At 45.1% G+C, this 19,005-nt stretch overlaps 1 long non-coding RNA gene across 2 annotated transcripts in view; it reads left to right on the top strand.

The window, feature by feature from the left end:
* The window catches only part of LOC137521555 (uncharacterized), a 119,950-nt gene that overhangs the window by 69,556 nt on the left and 31,389 nt on the right, over window positions 1-19,005 (top strand). The window contains exon 4 of one of the 2 annotated variants that reach the window (XR_011022150.1): window positions 5,198-5,362. The exons of the other annotated variant lie outside the window; for it this stretch is intronic. This is a non-coding gene — a long non-coding RNA (uncharacterized lncRNA). Of the gene's footprint in view, window positions 1-5,197; window positions 5,363-19,005 lie in introns of those variants that run through there. 2 annotated transcript variants of the gene reach the window in all.

Here is a 19,005-nt window from a genome sequence, read left to right as displayed (position 1 = left end):
GCCAAACTCTGCTTGTCCTTGGATTCCGATTCTGTCTCCTGTCTTTGTACCTGATCTGTCTGTCTGTTGCCGACCTGGCCTGTCCGACCTCGAGAACTCTTTCCCCTGTTGGGAGATAGTTCACAGACCTGTCAGTGACACTTCACATCGGGTGTCACTCACACTCTGGTCCTTCCCACTCACTGCCTGGCTCCGCCCCTTGGGGAGCCTCAGGCCATTAGAAGGAAGCTGTTCTTTAGGCAGTATCTCCTACTGCCTTGCACCCCCTGTACGGGTGCTTTCCTCAAAGTATTACTGTTGCACCAAACACTCAGTTATTACTCAGGTGTCCAGAGGTTAGAGATATATCTGATTATCGGTGATACTGCAGATCATCTATAATCGGGTATATATCTGTATTCTCGGTGATACTGCAGATCACCGGTAATCAGATTCTCTCTGTGTTACACCGATCGTTACACTGGGGAAGAGTCTGTGTCCATGGATAGGGAACTGGCTAATGGACAGAAAACAAAGAGTTGTGGTCAATGGATCTTATTCAAAATGGGAGGCTGTTAGCAGTGGGGTCCCACAGGGATCAGTACTGGGTCCAGTGCTCTTCAATTTATTTATTAATGATCTAGTAGATGCAGTAGAAAGCAATGTTTCTATTTTTTCAGATAATACAAAATTGTGCAGAATCATCAACTCTCAGGAAGATAGTGACATATTGCAACAGGATCTGGATAGGATGGCTATATGGGCACATATATGGCAGATGAAATTCAATGTAAAAAATGTAAAATCATGCATTTTGGTCATAAGCAAGAAGTTTTAAATCAGGATAATACTATTTATTGGCTAACTAAAAAGAAGAAGAAGAAATGTATTTATACATTTATAAATGTATTATAATTTATTCTTATTCTTTTTAGTTAGCCAATAAATGGTGTTATCCTGATTTAAAACCTCTTGCTTTTACTGATGGCTAACACGGTACAATACCCTACTGCTACTATTTTGGTCATACCAATGGCCTAACACAATACAAAATAAACGGGATACAGATAGGGACATCAAACTTGGAGAAGGACTTAGGAGTACTCATCGACAACAAGTTAAATAATTGTATTCAATGCCAAGCTGCTGCAGCTAAAGCTAATAACATTTTGGGATGCAGTAAAAGGGAAATAAAAAGTCGAGATGCTAACATAATATTGCCCCTGTTTAACTCGCTAGTAAGACCACATCTGGAATATGGAATTTTGTTCTGAGCACATTACAGGAAGGATATTGCAGTTTTAGAGCAGGTGCAGAGACGGGCAACAAAATTGATACAAGGGATGGAAGGTCTCACCAAGAAAGGTTAGATAAACTGGGATTATTTAGTTTAGAGAGAAGACGCTTTAGAGGGGTCTAATTAACATGTATAAATACATCAGAGGGCAATATATTGGCTTGGCGGATGAGCTTTTTGTCCCTAAGCCTTCACAAAGGACTAGAGGACAAGATCTGCGCATGGAGGAAAAACGTTTCAGCCATTTATTTAGGAAAGGGTTCTTTACAGTAAGAGTGATTAAGATGTGGAATGCATTGCCACAGGAAGTAGTTATGGCAAATTCTATATCTGCATTTAAATGGGGCTTAGATGCTTTCCTTGCGTTGAAAGACATCCATGGCTATAATTACTAGGTAATGCCCAGTGATGTTGATCCAGGGATTTTATCTGATTGCCATCTGGAGTGGGGAAGGAATTTTTTTCCCTTTTGGGGCTAACTGGGACATGCCTTGTAAGGTTTTTTTGCCTTTCTCTGGATCAACAGGGATATGTAAGGGAGCAGGCTGGTGTTGTACTTTGTTTTACTGGTTAAACTCGATGGACGTATGTCTATTTTCAACCCAAATAACTATGTAACTTTTAGGTGTTCTGACTGAAATCAGACTGGATTAGCTGCATGCTTGTTTCAGGTGTGTGATTCAGCCACTACTGCAGCGTTTCGGCCGGAGGCATTTATCAAGTTGACACTTTATAAAGGTGACCGGCCGAAATGTTGTGTTTCTAGCTGCTATGGCACAATTAACATTTTTTGCTAAAATTGCACAAATCCAGGTGGAGACTCAGTCTTCCTTTCCACTTGTAGCTGGATACAAGTGTCCAGTACTGGCAGCCATCTCCTGCAGTTCAGGGGAAAAAGTGCCTAAAATGGGTACTTACCTAGGTAGAGGGCAGCCTCTGGATTATCTAGAACCTTCCGTGTCCCCCTCCTCATCACTGTTCCAGCCCTGGGACTATCCTGAAGCCTCTTATAAGCATACATTTAAAAACACAGCATACTAATTTGGGTGCGGTGTGAACCGAAACAAAAAGTGCAGAATATAGTGGTAAATTTACCAACTTAATTGATCTAGTGAAATATCAGTAATATTTGCTGATATTTCACTATGACTCAACCCTTCTCTACTCTCACACAGAACCCTCCTGTTAAGCTTGGAGGTGTAATCTCCACAGTCAGCATGCAACACATAAGCTGACGTGAAGGAGGTACACACACCAGCACAAGGAATCAGGATATCCCCAGTTTAGTGGAGGAGAGGACTGACTCCAATAGGAGATTGTGGTGCACAGAGCCGGTGCAGATCCGAACAGCCACAAACAACACTTTCGTAATAACGTCTCAGCGCAAAGTAGCGCTGAGCGCATAGACCAGGACTGAGGAGATCAGGACAGGTAGACAGAATGAACGCCTGCTTAACTAGCCACTACTTAGTGACAGCAAGCGTCCACAACAAGACAGACTGGAATGAGGCAGCCAATGCGTAGCAGCGATGGCGTGCCTCACAAAGACAGGACAGGATAGCCAGGAAATAGGAGGATCAAGATAGATGAACGTAACACAGACAAATGTACAATAAGTATGTTTTCCTAGCGTATTACAATTACAGCTATCAATGAAACTATTTGTAACGTCTGACTAACATATGTATATATCGGCAATGAACCGATATATGACATAAGCAGGAACACTGACTAGCACTGGAGCAATACAGGGAACAGGACTCAGAAGGATTCGCTATCTCTTCGCAGAGATGAACGCAATCCACAAACGGTAACAGGACAGGATTCAGAAGGATTCGTTATCTCCTCGCAGAGATGAACGCAATCCACAAACAGGACCAGGAGCAGGATACTAGCTCAGCACGGGTGATCACGATACGCGCAAACTACCAAAACGTGCTGGAAGGCTGACTAACTGAACACAGGAAATAAACAGTTCGTGTACGTATATATCAGCGACACTGATGTATCAACGTAACACGAATACAAGGAAAATAACAAAATGCGCAAGTATGCGTATATATTGGCGATGAACCAATATATGACACAAGACAAGCAGAGTAACAACTTCTAGAACAAGAGCAGAACTAGGAGGACTCGCTGACCCCTTCGCAGGAGTCAGCGCAGTCCACACGGACTAGGAACGAGGTGGGGCACGAGCAGAGTAACAGACAGAATCTGAGACTATGGTAGCCCATCAAGCATTGCAGGAAGCAGTTCTTTATACTGAGGTCATCCAATGGGAGCAGACCTGCAGATTCCCACACAAGTGAATGGTAATTAATCACAGGCTGACAGCAGGAAAAGGCAGACAATGATATGCAGCCTGCAGGAAAGGGATTGCCCCTCCATTGCAGCAGACAATGTTTGTTTACACAAAAGCATATTAAACTGTCATTAACTTCAGAGCGACTGCAGATGGAATCAGCAACTAGTTTAAGTGCAAACCAAACTATGCAAGCAAATGCATGTAATGACATTAGAACTGCTTGGGTTGCAATACCACTGCAGCCAGCAGTAAACGCTGCAGACATGATCATAACACCTCCCATGGTGGATAACTAGTTACCCCCCTGGCCGGCAACTAATAACCTCCCGGACAACTAATAACCGGGGGGGGGCAACAGATAATCCACACCCCCCCAGTTGCAGTTCACATAGCGGGAACCCATTTTTTTTATTTTTGTTATAGCTGCTTCACATGATCAAAAGCTTGTTAACGGAGCTAGGCCTCACTGCGCAGATGCAGACGGCTCGTGTCTAGCATGGCTGCGCAGTGCGGCCACGATCGATCTCATATGGGAGCGTGGCCACAAGTTTCTGGGGGTCCCACTGCTGGACCAGCGAGGTGGAGGGAGACTGGGGTAACCTCTGAGGGATGCAGATCTTCCCTCTACCAAAGTAAATATAGGAATTCTGTATTTTGGAACCTCACAGGTTTTATTTAAAAGCATAAAGGAATGTTTTATACACAGTAATATAAAACACATACAATGGCCTCAATTCACTAAGATCGTGCTGGTGATAATAAGGCAAGAGAAAAGTATTTACCATATTATTTTTACAAGGTTTTCAATCCCTTGTAGTAGCATCACACTCCTCACCTATGGATTGGAGGAATTGAGGAAGGAGGTGGCTTTATGTTAATGCTACTGAACAAGCAGTTACCAGCGTTTTGCAGAGACATAAGTCTAATATTGTTTCCAGTACAGGAAGAGTTAAGAAACTCCAGTTATCTATGCAAAAGAAACATTGAGCTCCACTACTTTCAAAGTCTGAAGCTTGTTATGTCAAGTGTCTGGCACTTTTGTTGTTTCTTCTACAGAGAACAGTTCAAAAGTTCACTAGCCTGCTTTGTAAAATCATTTAGAATGCTGAGTAGTGTGTAAACTGCAAATATTAGGGAATGATGCAATGCTATAAAAAAAACTATATAACTGAAAATAAAAATATGAGAATATTTTCTTTGCTACTAACATTCTAGTAATTATCCGTACTACACAACCAATTCATTCTATCATAATTTTTTTTTCCACTTCAGTGTGAAAAATAAATGATGAGATAAAAAATTGTATCTATCCTCCTTCTCCTAAATATGACTTTTTTTTAGTAATTCCACAGTTTTATTTTATATTTAAATCTAATTTTTAAGTTTTTACTGTTTCATGGCCTCTTCTCAATAACACATTCGCAATGAAGTATGCCAGAGCTAATCTAATCTATGAACTACTGTCCTTTTTATCTCTTTCCTGCTCTCAGAAGCCATTTTCTGTCAGGAAAATGTTTTTTATGGCTGTTATCAATGAGGGTTACGCTATAGTCCGACCATTCCCGACCCGGACAGAAACTGTCACTTGCATATCTGATTTTTAACTCTTTCAGGCAGAGAAAGTAAAAAAGGACCTGACTTGACAAAGACACACTAGCGTGTCGAAACACGTCGTCATTATAATCCGGCACATGGAGCTTGCCTGGACTCTAGACTTACCACGGACCCTTGTTGAAGTCCCCCGCTGGCCACGGTTGGCGTCCGAGGAGTGGAACATTAAGCATGTGAGATATGCTTGCAAATAAATGTATGCGATCTTGTACGTGCATTTCTTTTGCAATTAGCAAACTGATTAAAGGTATTGCATCATAGAGGTGCTCTCATCTCTCTCCTGGATGCTACCTTTCCTCCTTTCATTGTCGGACACTGGCATTGGAGAACTGATTTACTTTGGACATAATGTCCTTTAGTCCTGGTTGTAACACGCAGCACGCATATATTTGTCTAAAGTAAAAAAGGAACATAGCCTAGTTATCTGTGTGCTAGGTACTGTACATACACATGTCTGTCTCATCATGTAACATGTCACCTCGGGTGTCCTTTAACTGTTAATGGGGAAGATAGCTACTATATTTGTTGTAAAGGCAAGGCCATACATAGCTTGGTGTTGGGTAGGTAGGGTGGGGGAAATGGCATGACTGCTCTTATAATAGGGGGATGGACATTGCTAAACTTGTGGAAGGGTACTGTTATGTAGGACAGGACATATCTAGAATTGTTATACTGGATACAGGCCTTTTTATAAGCAAAAGCTTTGGAACTACTGGTGTATATGTCAACGTATACATGATTCATCACTGTTTCCAAGAAGGCCAAATATACATTCGGTAATTTCCTCTTGCAAGGATAGAGGCAAGCAAGGACCATACAACACTTCTGTGACATATTTAGAGGTTGCAGTGTGTAGTTAAGACATATGCATTGAGAGCAACAGATGACAGATGCCAACGAGAACATTACTCTGGAAAAAACCCAATGGGGGTTTAATCTGATGAAAAATGATAGGAAACCAGTTAGCTACATCACACCTTGATGTACTACATCCTTAGATAATAATCCTAAAAAGTCATAATCCTAAAAAGTGGCAAGATTTAGGTACCATATTACAAAGGTAAAACAGAGACAGATTATTAAAACACGTAAATGACTATAAAACCAGATTAAATTTACTTTAACAAAACTGCAGAGGCGTAACAAAGGAGCTTGGGGCCTCGGTGCGAGTTTTACATGAGGCCCCAACCACTGTATTGATGTGGAGCCCGAAAACCTACCAAGGACAGCTGCAGTGTCCGCGAGGTGTAAACAGACTAAGGAAACAGTTCGCTAGCCGCTTTCAGACGGCAGTGATTGAAATCTTCGCCCTGATTTGGAGCTGATATTCCTGCCAGGGTGTATGTTTCACTTAGCGCCGCCACACGCTGTCGCCGCTCTTTGTCGCTCCTGCTGTCTCTCTCTCCCCCACGCAGCTCTTTCTCCCTGCTGCCGGTGTAATGTCTGATTGCGCTGCCCGGAAGCTCCCTTCCACACTGAGTAGCACGCATGCTCAGTGTGAGGTTTATGATGCTGCTGGAGATAAAATACGAAATATCTCCGCTCCCACACCTCTTACACTCCCCAAATTTTCAGGGTAGGGAGGGGACCCCCCCCCCCCCCCCCGAACGACCTCTATGCCAAATTGCAGCCCCCGAGACCCGCTGGTTAAGGAGATAGATTAGAGAAATCTATCTCGGGAACCAGCAGGTCTCGGGGGCTGAAATTTGGCATAGAGGTTGTTCGGGGGGTCCCCTCCCTACCCTGAAAATTTGGGGAGTGTAAGAGGTGTGGGAGCGGAGATATTTAGTATTTTACCTCCAGCAGCATCATTCTATAGGAAATGTGGCCGCACAGTCTCCTACTGCGCATGCGGGGCAGCGCAAATCCACAGGCAGCATAATCAGACACAACACCGGTATGACAGCAGAGCTCCATGAGCTGGTTAGAAGACGATTTCATTGGCTCCCGACCCTGTGATCACTGCGAGCCAAGCACATTGGCTCACATTGATGACAGGGTCAGGAGCCAATGAAATCGGCTCGTGACCGGCTCACAGAGCTCTGCCGTCATAGCGATGGCAGAGCGGAAGGCCTGTGGCGATGGGTGACCGGCGATAGCTGCGTTATTCGTTACCAGCGTTCTCTGGTCCTTAAGGGGCCAGAGACCGCTGGTGTGCAAGGGATTAAGTATTACTACTATTCAATGCACATAGAGAGGTGGTCATTTCCAGCATAGCACCAATGAAAAGCTAATAAAATGGATGAAGAAGGGCCCCTCTGGTCTAGGGGCCCCGGTGCGGTCGCAGCCTCTGCATCTCCTATTGCTATGCCACTGACAAAACGTGCAAAAGAAACGTTGGTTTTCAAATTGTGACGGAGTCTGTTTATGCGACCATGTAAATTCCAGAAAAGGAATGCAAGCGGTTAACATTATCCCCATGGTGTGTTTTGTTCTCGCTACCCAGCTCTGTGGGATTAATTCCAACAAATTCACACCGTGATAAATCAAAGTGGGTGAAGAGATTGCACTGTTATGTAACAGCGGTCTCGGGGGCTACCGTTACCCCAGCACACAAACTGTGCCTGACTGCTAATAAGGCATTTTCCTAGGAAACACAACAGGTGCACACACAGGTCAGGCAAATCACAACACGCTAACTGATCCATCCAGACAGCACTGCAGTACAATCAATCCCGTGTCTGACTTTGCAGACTGACTCCAGATAATCAGAACACTGAGTTGTACTCACGTTGGTGGCCAGAAATTCTGCTTGCTGCTGCTGCCTCCCATTCTTCACCTTCTACCCCCATGGAACGAACAGCAAGTCAGTACGGAGTGGCAGTTTCCTGGTTGTCACTGCAGCCCTGCACTTTGCACAAGAGGAGTGTCAGGTTTCTTGGGCCAGTTGTTATTGGCTGACAAAGACAAACCTGAGACTGTGTTGAAATGCTTGTTGTGAGGAGGGAGAGATAGAAGGAAGTACAGGTTAAAAATCTGAAAAATTCCTACAGGGTAGCTAAAGTTTCATGCTCTGCATTTTCTGCACAAACCCTGCTTAGAATAATGATTAACTGTAGATTGTCTACAGAGTTACATGTACAGATTTCCACTCATGACTCCATTTTAAAGAAGGAATTTGGGACTAATTGGAGAATTATGTCACTAATGTGAGCATGCAGCTTTGGCTTTGAGCAATGTTGCCATTCATGTTTTGATATACTGTACATCAAATTGTAGTAGTAAAGAAAGACAGCGCTGGGCACTCAAGCTGATTACTCCAAGTACACGTCAGACACAACAGGCATCAATAGGGAGTGAAAAAAAAGTCTAACAACCGTTTCACAGGCTATTTGCCCGCTTCCTTAGAAATAGCCTGCTTCCCCATGAAATAGCCCTTGTTAGGCCAACTCTTCCTAAATCCTGATGCTCGTCGTCATCACGCCAGCCGCTACGCGTCATCACGGTGGCCAGTGTGACAGACCCGCACATGCACGGTTTTCTAACTCTAAATGATGATAAGCGTCAGGGTCCAGGAAGAGTCTCCCAACTGGCTATAGATGAGCAGGGACATGATATCTTATATCGAAGCACTACATTGGTTCTGGACGCCATCAATGCCTGTGATCTCCCACCATATGGCCCCACCCCTGGCATGAACCCAAGGCGGCATAAAAAACAATAAAAATAGAAACTCACCTGAGAAGAGGAAAGGCTCAATCCTCCAGAGGCTTCCCACGTCCTCCTCCAGACCACCGTCGCTGCACAGTACCCTCTTGAAGTTCTCACCAACAACCCTCTTTATTTTGTAGATTACCCCCAAATATAGGTATCCAGATGTACCCCCTAAACAATACCAGTTGCATGGCAGCCTTCCTGGTCTATTTGGCTTCAGTAGTGTCTGAAGTACACCAACGAGCATGCAGCTAATCTTGTCAGATCTGACAACAATAATGTCAAAAACACCTCATCTGCTGCATGCTTGTTTAGGGTCTATGGCTAATAGCATTGGAGGCATAGGATCAGCAGGACTGCCAGGCAACTGGTATTGCTTAAAAGGAAATAAATATGGCTGCCTCCATATCCCTCTTTTTTACTGTTGTCCTTTAAGTAACCCCCCCCCCCCCTCTCCCAGTATAGGTATCCAGAAGTGCCCCTAGTATTTGGTAGAAGAGAGGGAAGACTCCGCACGATGTCCACAGTCAGATGTAGAAAATACAAATCTTTATTGCATCAGGTAAAACCAGCACAGCCGGACGGCTGACATGTTTCAGGCCGACAATGGCCCTTAATCATAGCAGCAACCTAGTATTTGGTAGCTCCCACCAACCCAGTATAGGTAGCCAGATATTCCCCCAATATTCGGTAGCCCAACCACCCAGTATATGTAGCCAGATGTGCCCCGTTATTAAGTAGCCATACCACCCCCCTACCCCCCATTTAGGTAACCAGAGGTGCCCTCAGTATATTTCCATAGCCCTCTCCCTGCAGGTTCCCTTTTAGTGGAAAAAAAAACCCTCCACACCCAATTAGCAGTTTAGGAACAGTTCTGTTACTTTTCAAGGAATGTTGACATCACCCACTGTGTGACAGGATGGCCCAGGGTTTGCAAATCACAGTACAGCAGTCTTCACAGAGCATTTATAGAATTGGCTTAATGATTTACATAATTCATTAAAATTTTACATTTGTTTACAAAGAAAGAGCATATACAATAAATAATACATAGTGTAAGATAAATCGTGAAAATTGGTATCTATGTATTGTGATTGCTTTTGGTTCCAGTACATTCTAGCCGAACACTTTGATTCCAGGGCAGGAGATTTGGGCGCAGCCGGCGCCACCATAGACCATAATAGGGATAACAGCTATAGCGGCGCACAGTGAGTAACTTCAGCGCCGTCAGAAGATGGAGCTAAAGTTACTTATAAAACACTATATTTTGGCTTCCAGCAATTGCTGGAAGTGGAATTATTTCATCCACCACCGTCCATGGTGACCTGAAGGGGGAATAGTATGTAACGTCACTAGGAACTTGTGCAGGAGCAGGATCAGCCATATACCGGCTGTATCCGGCGCCCAAGTCTCCCACGCCGATTCCTCTCGTACTCCATTCTAGCTTTGCAATGCAATATGTAGCTACAATGTGGCTAGTGTCAGCTGATCCGATAACTATTTCCTGCCATTTTGGCCAAATTCCAAACAACGTATGATTTGATTTCAATTTGCATGCAAGCCAGAAATAGTAGAATGTAACTAATCATATCTAATGCTATCTCAGTGGCAGTTTGAAGAGAATTTTGAGAGGTCGCAATTTTTTGAGAACCTTGAGAGTGAGACTGTGATTTGAAAGCGTTGTATACAGTATATTTGCAGTTGAGCTACTGTATATGCATTTATTGCTGTGTGTGGTTTATACAGTATGTCATTATGGTTCCTCTTTTAAAGTAAACTCAAGCTGTAAAAAAAAAAAAAAAAGGTTGGATACTTACCTAAGTAGAGAGAAGCCTCTGTATGGCCCAAAAGGTTTCCCACATCCTCTCCGACTACACCACTGCTGGCCGGGACCCTCTGACAGTCTGCAGCTCTGTTCCCCTTTGTGATTGAGTGCGGCTATGTGAGTACAGCCAAGCCTGTGCAGTATCATTGAGCTGCTCATAGAGGCTTCAGTTTACTGCACAGGCGCAGTTGTACTCATGCAGGCGCAGTATGGGTTTCACCTAAAGCAGACACTTATTTAATGTTGTTGCTATTACTGAATATACTGTCATCTTCTGTGTGAAATTTAATGTAAGTAATAATAACAAGATTAGTATCAATAATAAATTAGCGCAGAAAGTAGATCTCAAAAAATGTGGTATAAGGAGAAGAGGACCTTGTTCCATGAAGCTTACAATCTAAGAGACGGGGGATGATATAAATATACAGTACAGTATAGTAGAATTTAGTAAAGTATTCAGGATACTCACTTTTACGTGAGTTATCTTGCTTTCAGCTTCAGAAATGCTTTTTATATCTATATATTTCTGTATATTGATATAAGGTCCCTTTCCTACTAGTGTGCTCCGTGCAATAATACACAGTAATATCCCTGTCTGGGACTAAAAATTAACTTTTAATTGATTTCATATAAAAGCAATTGGTCGCTAACACCAACTTTAAAAGGACATGATGTCTGAACAAAGAAATGCTGGATGAACACTATAATAAGTGAAAATAACTGAGAGATATCCCGTTAGAGAATCCTCAGTGTCTTCCTAGCAGATCAAGAGCACATAAAAACACTACCCCCACCAAAAACCCGACATGTTTCACTTCCCGAGGGAAGCTTTTTCAAGGGAGATATACATAAGTGCTGAGTGCTAAAACGTGCTCAGCACTTATGTATATCTCCCTTGAAAAAGCTCCCCTCGGGAAGTGAAACATGTCGGGTTTTTGGTGGGGGTAGTGTTTTTATGTGCTCTTGATCTGCTAGGAAGACACTGAGGATTCTCTAACGGGATATCTCTCAGTTATTTTCACTTATTATAGTGTTCATCCAGCATTTCTTTGTTCAGACATCATGTCCTTTTAAAGTTGGTGTTAGCGACCAATTGCTTTTATATGAAATCAATTAAAAGTTAATTTTTAGTCCCAGACAGGGATATTACTGTGTATTATTATCCAGTCAGGTTCTGTGCTCCGTGCAACACAGATGGCCGAAGCAATGCAATTTGAAATGAGTGGTTAGCGTTTGTGCAAAATGCATCCAACCTGCATTGCAATTCCTTGCTAAATTGTAATACATAAATGGAGATATCAGACAATGTAGTCTATGGTGTGCTTATTATTATTATTATTTATTGTATTTATAAAGCGCCAACATATTACGCAGCGCTGGACAATAAATATATACAATGATACAAGGATGACATACATAGGGTTATACACATAGAACAAAGTTATACATACAAATTGTACAAAATACATGATCATGCAATATGGGCTGGTTAGGTAGGCCCAGTAATACAAGTACAGGCTGTCATAGGACAGTAGCACATGATCCTGTAGATTACACTAGGGAGTGGAGGACCCTGCCAGAGGCTTACAATCTAAAGGGAGGGGTGGAAACACTAGGGGGGGCTGTTAAATATTCCTTAGAGAGTTACTGTGTGGTAGGAGGTGGGTAGGCCAAGAGGTGGGTTTTGAGGGCTTGCTTGAATATGTTGAAAGAGGGAGCAAGTCTGATGGGTGGTGGAAGGGCATTCCAGAGGGTGGGGGCAGCTCTTGAGAAATCCTGCAGGCGGGCATGGGAGTGTGAAATGCGTGGGGTGGTGGGGCGAAGGTCGTTGGAGGAACGGAGGGGGCGACCTGGTGTATACTTGTGAACAAGCTCCGAGATGTAGGTAGGGCAGGTTCCTTACAGATCACATACACTGTTCTCTGCTGAAAACGTGATCAGCAGCGCACAAGTGGGGGAGGGGCCTTAGCTTAGGCTATGATGTCACACAGCACGCTGCCCCAGAGCACTCTGGGAGATTAGGTGTTGATTCTGATTCCTTCTGGAGTAATGCAGTAAAAATTGCCAGCAGTAAAGATGTTGCCATCATTGACAAATTAAGATATACTGTAAATCAGGGTGGGGAAAGATTATATAATGGGGAAACACTAACTAAATAATTAATTTACAAATAAATATTGTACAAAATAAGCAAGTTTATTCATTAAGACATATACAGCATACGTCCTCTAGAGGGAGTGACCAAATGAAGCAAATATCAATATTAACCCCTTGCATTTACAAACTACATGCAATGATGCAACCTGATAAACAGACAGATGCAAAAGCCTCTAAACATGTAAATAGAGGATCTATTTATCAAAGTACTGCAGTATTTTGCATTAAAGGACAACTGATCTGAGAGGGATATGGAGGCTGCCTTATTCATTTCCTTTTAAACTATACCAGTTGCCTGGCATCCTGCTGACCTTTCATGGATCAGTAGTTTCTGAATCACACACCATAGATAAGCATGTGGCAATTACAGCTAAACGTTATGCTGGGTACACACCATACAGTTTTCTGTTAGATTTACCTGCCAGATACATTTTTTTCCAACATGTTGGCAGGTAAGGCCTCTTTCACACTTGGACGTTGCGTTTGATGCGACGTTAAGGTCGTATAACGTGCCCCTAATGCAACGCATGTTAGCTTTGTAGTTGGACGTTACATTTCACTGCGTTATGCGTCTCTTGATGCGTCCGTGATGCATACTTTTTGACGCATACGGATCGAACGAAAACGGTGCATGAGGCACATTTAAAAAAAAAAAACATTACTGAGCATGTGCAAACAGTGTAACGCAGCCAAATACGAGTATACCGCACAGCACGCTGCACTTTCATTTAATGTGCTGCGTTATACTCCAACGCAACGTGGGCACTGTGAACCAGCTCATTGATTTTACATTTCAGTGAGTTGGGCTGCGTTACAGGCTGATGTAACGTGCGCCTGTAACGTCCCACTGTGAAAGCAGCCTAAATCTAACAGAAAATATAATAAAAAATTGTATGGTGTGTACCAATACAATACCATTTGTCAAACATCTGATCTGCATGCTTGTTCTGGGTCTATGACTAAAAGTATTGCATTTTGAGGATCATCAGGACAGCCAGGCAATATGCATTGCTTAAAAGGAAATAAATATGGCCGCCTCCATATGCCTCTTAGGTCCATTGTCCTTTTAAACCAGTTCACCGGACGTCAAGGATTCCACTTTGGAACCGATCCCCACACTGGGGAATACTACTCAACATGCAAGTAGGCATTTTGGCATCATACCTTTATTGGGAACATACTTGTAGTGCTTGAAGGACAACTGTAGGGAGAGGTAGATAGAGGCTGCAATATTTATTCCCCCTTAAGCAATACCAGTTGCCTGGCAGCCCTTATGATCTATTTGGCTGCAGTAGTGTCTGAATAACACCAGAAACAACCATGCAGCTAATCTTGTCAGATCTGACATTAATGTCGGAATCACCTGATCTGCTGCATGGTTGTTCAGGGTCTATGGCTGAAAGTATTAGAGGCAGAGGCAGTGGCGTAGCTAAGGAGCTGTGGGCCCCGATGCAAGTTTTACATGGGGCCCCCCAAGCACTGTATACATGACAATTGATATGGCGCACCAAAATCTGCCAATGGCAGCTACAGTGTCAGAGATGCAAGAAGGGGATGGGGAACAGTTTGTTAGTGATTACCACTATTCAATGTATCTATAGAAGTGATTATTGTGAGCACAGGACCAATAGAGAGCTAATACTGTAGTTGAGGGAGGGACCTTCAGGGCCCCTCTGGCCCAAGGGCCCCGATGCGGTCGCTACCCCTGCACCCCCTATTGCTACGCCCCTGGGCAGAGGATCAGCAGGACTGCCAGGCAGCTGGTATTGCACAAAAGGAATAAAAACATGTCAGCCTCCCTACAGTTGTCCTTTATAGGAAACCTGAGATGTTTAAAAGAGGTGTATTTACACTTACCTAGGGCTTCCTGCAGCCCCATGAGGTGCGTGGGCTCCCTCATCGCCCTCTCCAGCCGCTTCGTTCTCTCATGATCCCAGAAGGCTGTGGCGTACCTAGGAAATTTGACACCCGGTGCTGATTATTTACAGACAACCCCCCCAAACAACCACATTTTTTGATGGGAGCATTGACTGGTTGGGGCGCCGAGCGTGTTGCTGCTGCAAATTTTAGGGGATCTGGGGGGAAAAGGAGTCATCAGGAAGTGGATGGAGCTAACTGTTATGTAGAGTGACCAGACGTCCCGGATTGCCCGGGACGCGTCCCGGATTCGGGGTCCGCTGTCCCAGGCTTAATGAGGTCCCGGGAAACGTCCCGCTTTCAGCAGCGGGACGTCCCGGCCTCGGGACTCTGGCCACTCTCTCCTCATGAACTGGCAGCGGCGTCTATAGACGCCGTGCCAGTTCATTGCCTGCAGCCCCGCTCCAGCCTCCTCTTCCGGTGTCTGTTCCGACACCGGCAGGCGAGCAGGGCTACGGCAAGATGGCTGCCGAAGCCTTGTACTGGAGACTATTTGTGTCTCCAGTACAGGGCTTCGGGCGCCATCTTGCCGTAGCCCTGTCAGCGCGGGAGATATGCAGGGGGAAGGTGGTCCTGGGAGGAGCGCGCCAGAGGCCGGAGACTTCTGCCAGGTGAGTAAATGCTTTTTTTCCAGGTGAACTTTGCCTGCATTGCGTTTCTTGTCTGGTGAAATGTTTGCCCACATTACGTTTTTTTTCTGGTGAAATGTTTGCCCGCAGTGCGTTTCTTTTCTGGTGAAATGTTTGCCCGCATTGCGTTTCTTTTCTGGTGAAATGTTTGCCCGCATTGCATTCCTTTTCTGATGAAATGTTTGCCCGCATTGCGTTTCTTTTCTGGTGAAATGTTTACCCGCATTGCGTTCCTTTTCTGGTGAAATGTTTGCCCGCATTGCGTTTCTTTTCTGGTGAAATGTTTGCCCGCATTGCGTTTCTTTTCTGGTGAAATGTTTGCCCGCATTGCGTTAATTTTCTGGTGAAATGTTTGCCCGCATTGCGTTTATTTTCTGGTGAAATGTTTGCCCGCATTGCGTTAATTTTCTGGTGAAATGTTTGCCCGCATTGCGTTTATTTTCTGGTGAAATGTTTGCCCGCATTGCATTTATTTTGTACTGACATGTTGCCCGCATTGCGTTTATTTTGTACTGATATGTTTGCCCGCATTGCGTTTATTTTGTACTGTCATGTTTGCCCGCATTGCGTTTATTGTCTGGTGAAATGTTTGCCCGCATTGCGTTTATTTTCTGGTAAAAAGGTTTGCCCGCATTGCATTTATTTTGTACTGACATGTTGCCCGCATTGCGTTCATTTTGTACTGACATGTTTGCCCGCATTGCGTTTATTTTGTACTGACATGTTGCCCGCATTGCGTTTATTTTGTACTGACATGTTTGCCCGCATTGCATTTATTTTGTACTGACATGTTTGCCCGCATTGCATTTATTTCATACTGACATGTTTGCCCGCATTGCATTTATTTTATACTGACATGTTGCCCGCATTGCGGTTATTTTGTGCTGACATGTTGCCTATTGCGTTTATTTTCTGGTGTCCGGGTTAACTGTTACTGCATTTATTATTTAATGGTCATAGATGGCTATGTTTGCTGCTTTGTGGTTACGGTATACTATTAGCATCACACAGTTTCTGCACACCCATGATGCAAAGTCTCGTTTGTCCACATCATGGCGTAAACACTGCTTTATTATGCCTCGCTGTTACATCATTACGTTAGCTCCGCCCATACAATGTCATGGCCACGCTCCTGGGCTGCCCTCCGTGCTCCCCCCTCAGATGCTGAGCGAGCAGCCAGGGAGGAAGCGCTGTATACAACATACCTCCCTGCGTTCCAAGCTGAGGGGGGAGCACGGAGGTCGGCCCAGGAGAGGGAGGGAGAGGTTGGGCTGCCCTCCCCGCGGCTCCGGCTCCCCCCTCCATTATGGGGGACAGCTACCTATCTAACCTACCCTGGGGGGCACCTACCTAATCTAACCTACGATGGGGGGCAGCTACCTAATCTAACCTATACTGGGGGCAGCTACCTAATCTAACCTACGCTGGGGGGCACCTACCTATCTAACCTATACTGGGGGGCACCTACCTAATCTAACCTACACTGGGGGGCAGCTACCTATCTAACCTACACTGGGGGGCAGCTACCTATCTAACCTACACTGGGGGGCACCTACCTAATCTAACCTACGCTGGGGGGCAGCTACCTAATCTAACCTATACTAGGGGGCCGCTACCTAATCTAACCTACACTGGGGGCACCTACCTAATCTAACCTACGCTGGAGGGCAGCTACCTAATCTAACCTATACTGGGGGCAGCTATCTAATCTAACCTATACTGGGGGGCACCTACCCATCTAACCTATACTGGGGGGCAGCTACCTAATCTAACCTACACTGGGGGGGGGGGCAGCTACCTATCTAACCTACACTGGGGGGCAGCTACCTATCTAAACTATACTGGGGGGCAGCTACCTAATATAACCTACGCTGGGGGGGCAGCTACCTATCTAACCTGTACTGGGGGCACCTACCTAATCTAACCTACACTGGGGGGCAGCTACCTATCTAACCTACACTGGGGGGCAGCTACCTAATCTAACCTACACTGAGGGGCAGCTACCGATCTAACCTATGCTGGGGGCACTTATCTAACCGGTATTGAGGGCACCTACCTAGCTAGCCTATACAGGTGGCAACTATACTGGCTACCTATATTGCAGGCACCTACCTAAATAACCTATACTGGGGGGCACCTACCTATCTAACCTATGCTGGGGGCAACTATTCTGGCTACCTATATTAGAGGCACCCACCTAGCTAACCTGTACTGGGGCACCTACCTATCTAACTAATACCGGGGGTGCCTGCCTATCTAACCTATACTGGGGGCAACTATACTGGCTACCTATACTGGAGGCACCTACCTGGCTAACCTATAGCGGGGGCAACTATACTGGCTCACCTATGCCTGGCTACCTATACTGGGGTACCTATTCTTGGCTACCTATACTGGGGGGACCTATACTAAGTGCAACTAGACCTGGCTAACCTATACTGCGGGCACCCATACCTTGCTCAGGGGGGGGGGCGCAATTTTTACACCCTCGCCCTGGGTGCATTTTAGCCTAGAAACTGCACTGGCCCCGAAGGGCCCTCCCTCAACTACAGTATTACCTCTCTATTGGTCCTGTGCTCATAATAATCATTTCTATAGATACTTTGAACTGTGGTAATAATTAACAAGCTATTTCCTATCCACTTCTTGCACCTCTGACACTGTAGTTGCCATTGGCAGGTTTTGGTGCGTCATATCAATTGTTATGTATACAGTGCTTGGGGGGCCCCATTGTAAAATTTGCATCGAGGCCTACAGCTCCTTAGCTCTGCCACTGCTCTCAGCATGAGTGATTACAGCACTGAGAAGATATTTTTTGTGCTGCAGGCAGCAATTGGAGCTCTGTCAGACGAGGAGGGGGGGCCCACCAGAGACCTGGAGGCAGGGCCCACCGAGGGAAAAAACTGTACTACTGTGGCCTAGTCCGACCCTGACTGTGGTATGATTAGATTGTGAGGACAGCCAGAAAACTAGGACATATGGAAGAGGGAGATGCATGGGGGGATGGGGGGGGGGGGGGGTTGTGGGTGATAAAGAGGTAGAGGCACAAGACAGGGAGTCTGGTGGGAGAGGAGAAATGGCAGGAAGACCTCTCACCTGGACTGAAAACTTCACCGGTGCTGTTTGGCAGGGACATGCTGTTAAAAGAAGCCAGTGAAATCTTAAAAGAGGAAAAGGTCATGTGGGAAGACAACAGGGTGGGAGGGGGAGCTAGAGCAATTTACTGCCTTTATCTGGTCAGCAGACGCCAGTCAGCCAATCAGGTGTACTTTTATACACCCTTTGCTTGCTGTACCAAATCTAGCAGGAATTGCATAAATTAGCATTCAGGTGGGAGGCTTCGATTGGACGCAATCGTAGATTGCATCGGTTACAGGGACGCCCCGTGTAGGCACATCTCCCACACGGTCCCCTCCCTTACCACTCACCTGTCAACCGCATCCTGGAAGCGGCAAATAAGAAATTTAAAATCACAAACACTGGTCTGCACGACAGCCGGAAACCATGTGGGAGATGTGCCTACACGGGGCGTCCCTGTAACCGATGCAATCTACGATTGCGTCCAACCGAAGCCTCCCACCTAAATGCTAATTTATGCAATTCCTGCTAGATGTGGTACAGAAGGCAA

Source organism: Hyperolius riggenbachi, chromosome 6 (genome assembly GCF_040937935.1).
Source record: "Hyperolius riggenbachi isolate aHypRig1 chromosome 6, aHypRig1.pri, whole genome shotgun sequence".
Classification (NCBI taxonomy): Eukaryota; Metazoa; Chordata; class Amphibia; order Anura; family Hyperoliidae; genus Hyperolius; species Hyperolius riggenbachi.
This window is presented reverse-complemented; position numbering and strand designations above follow the sequence as displayed.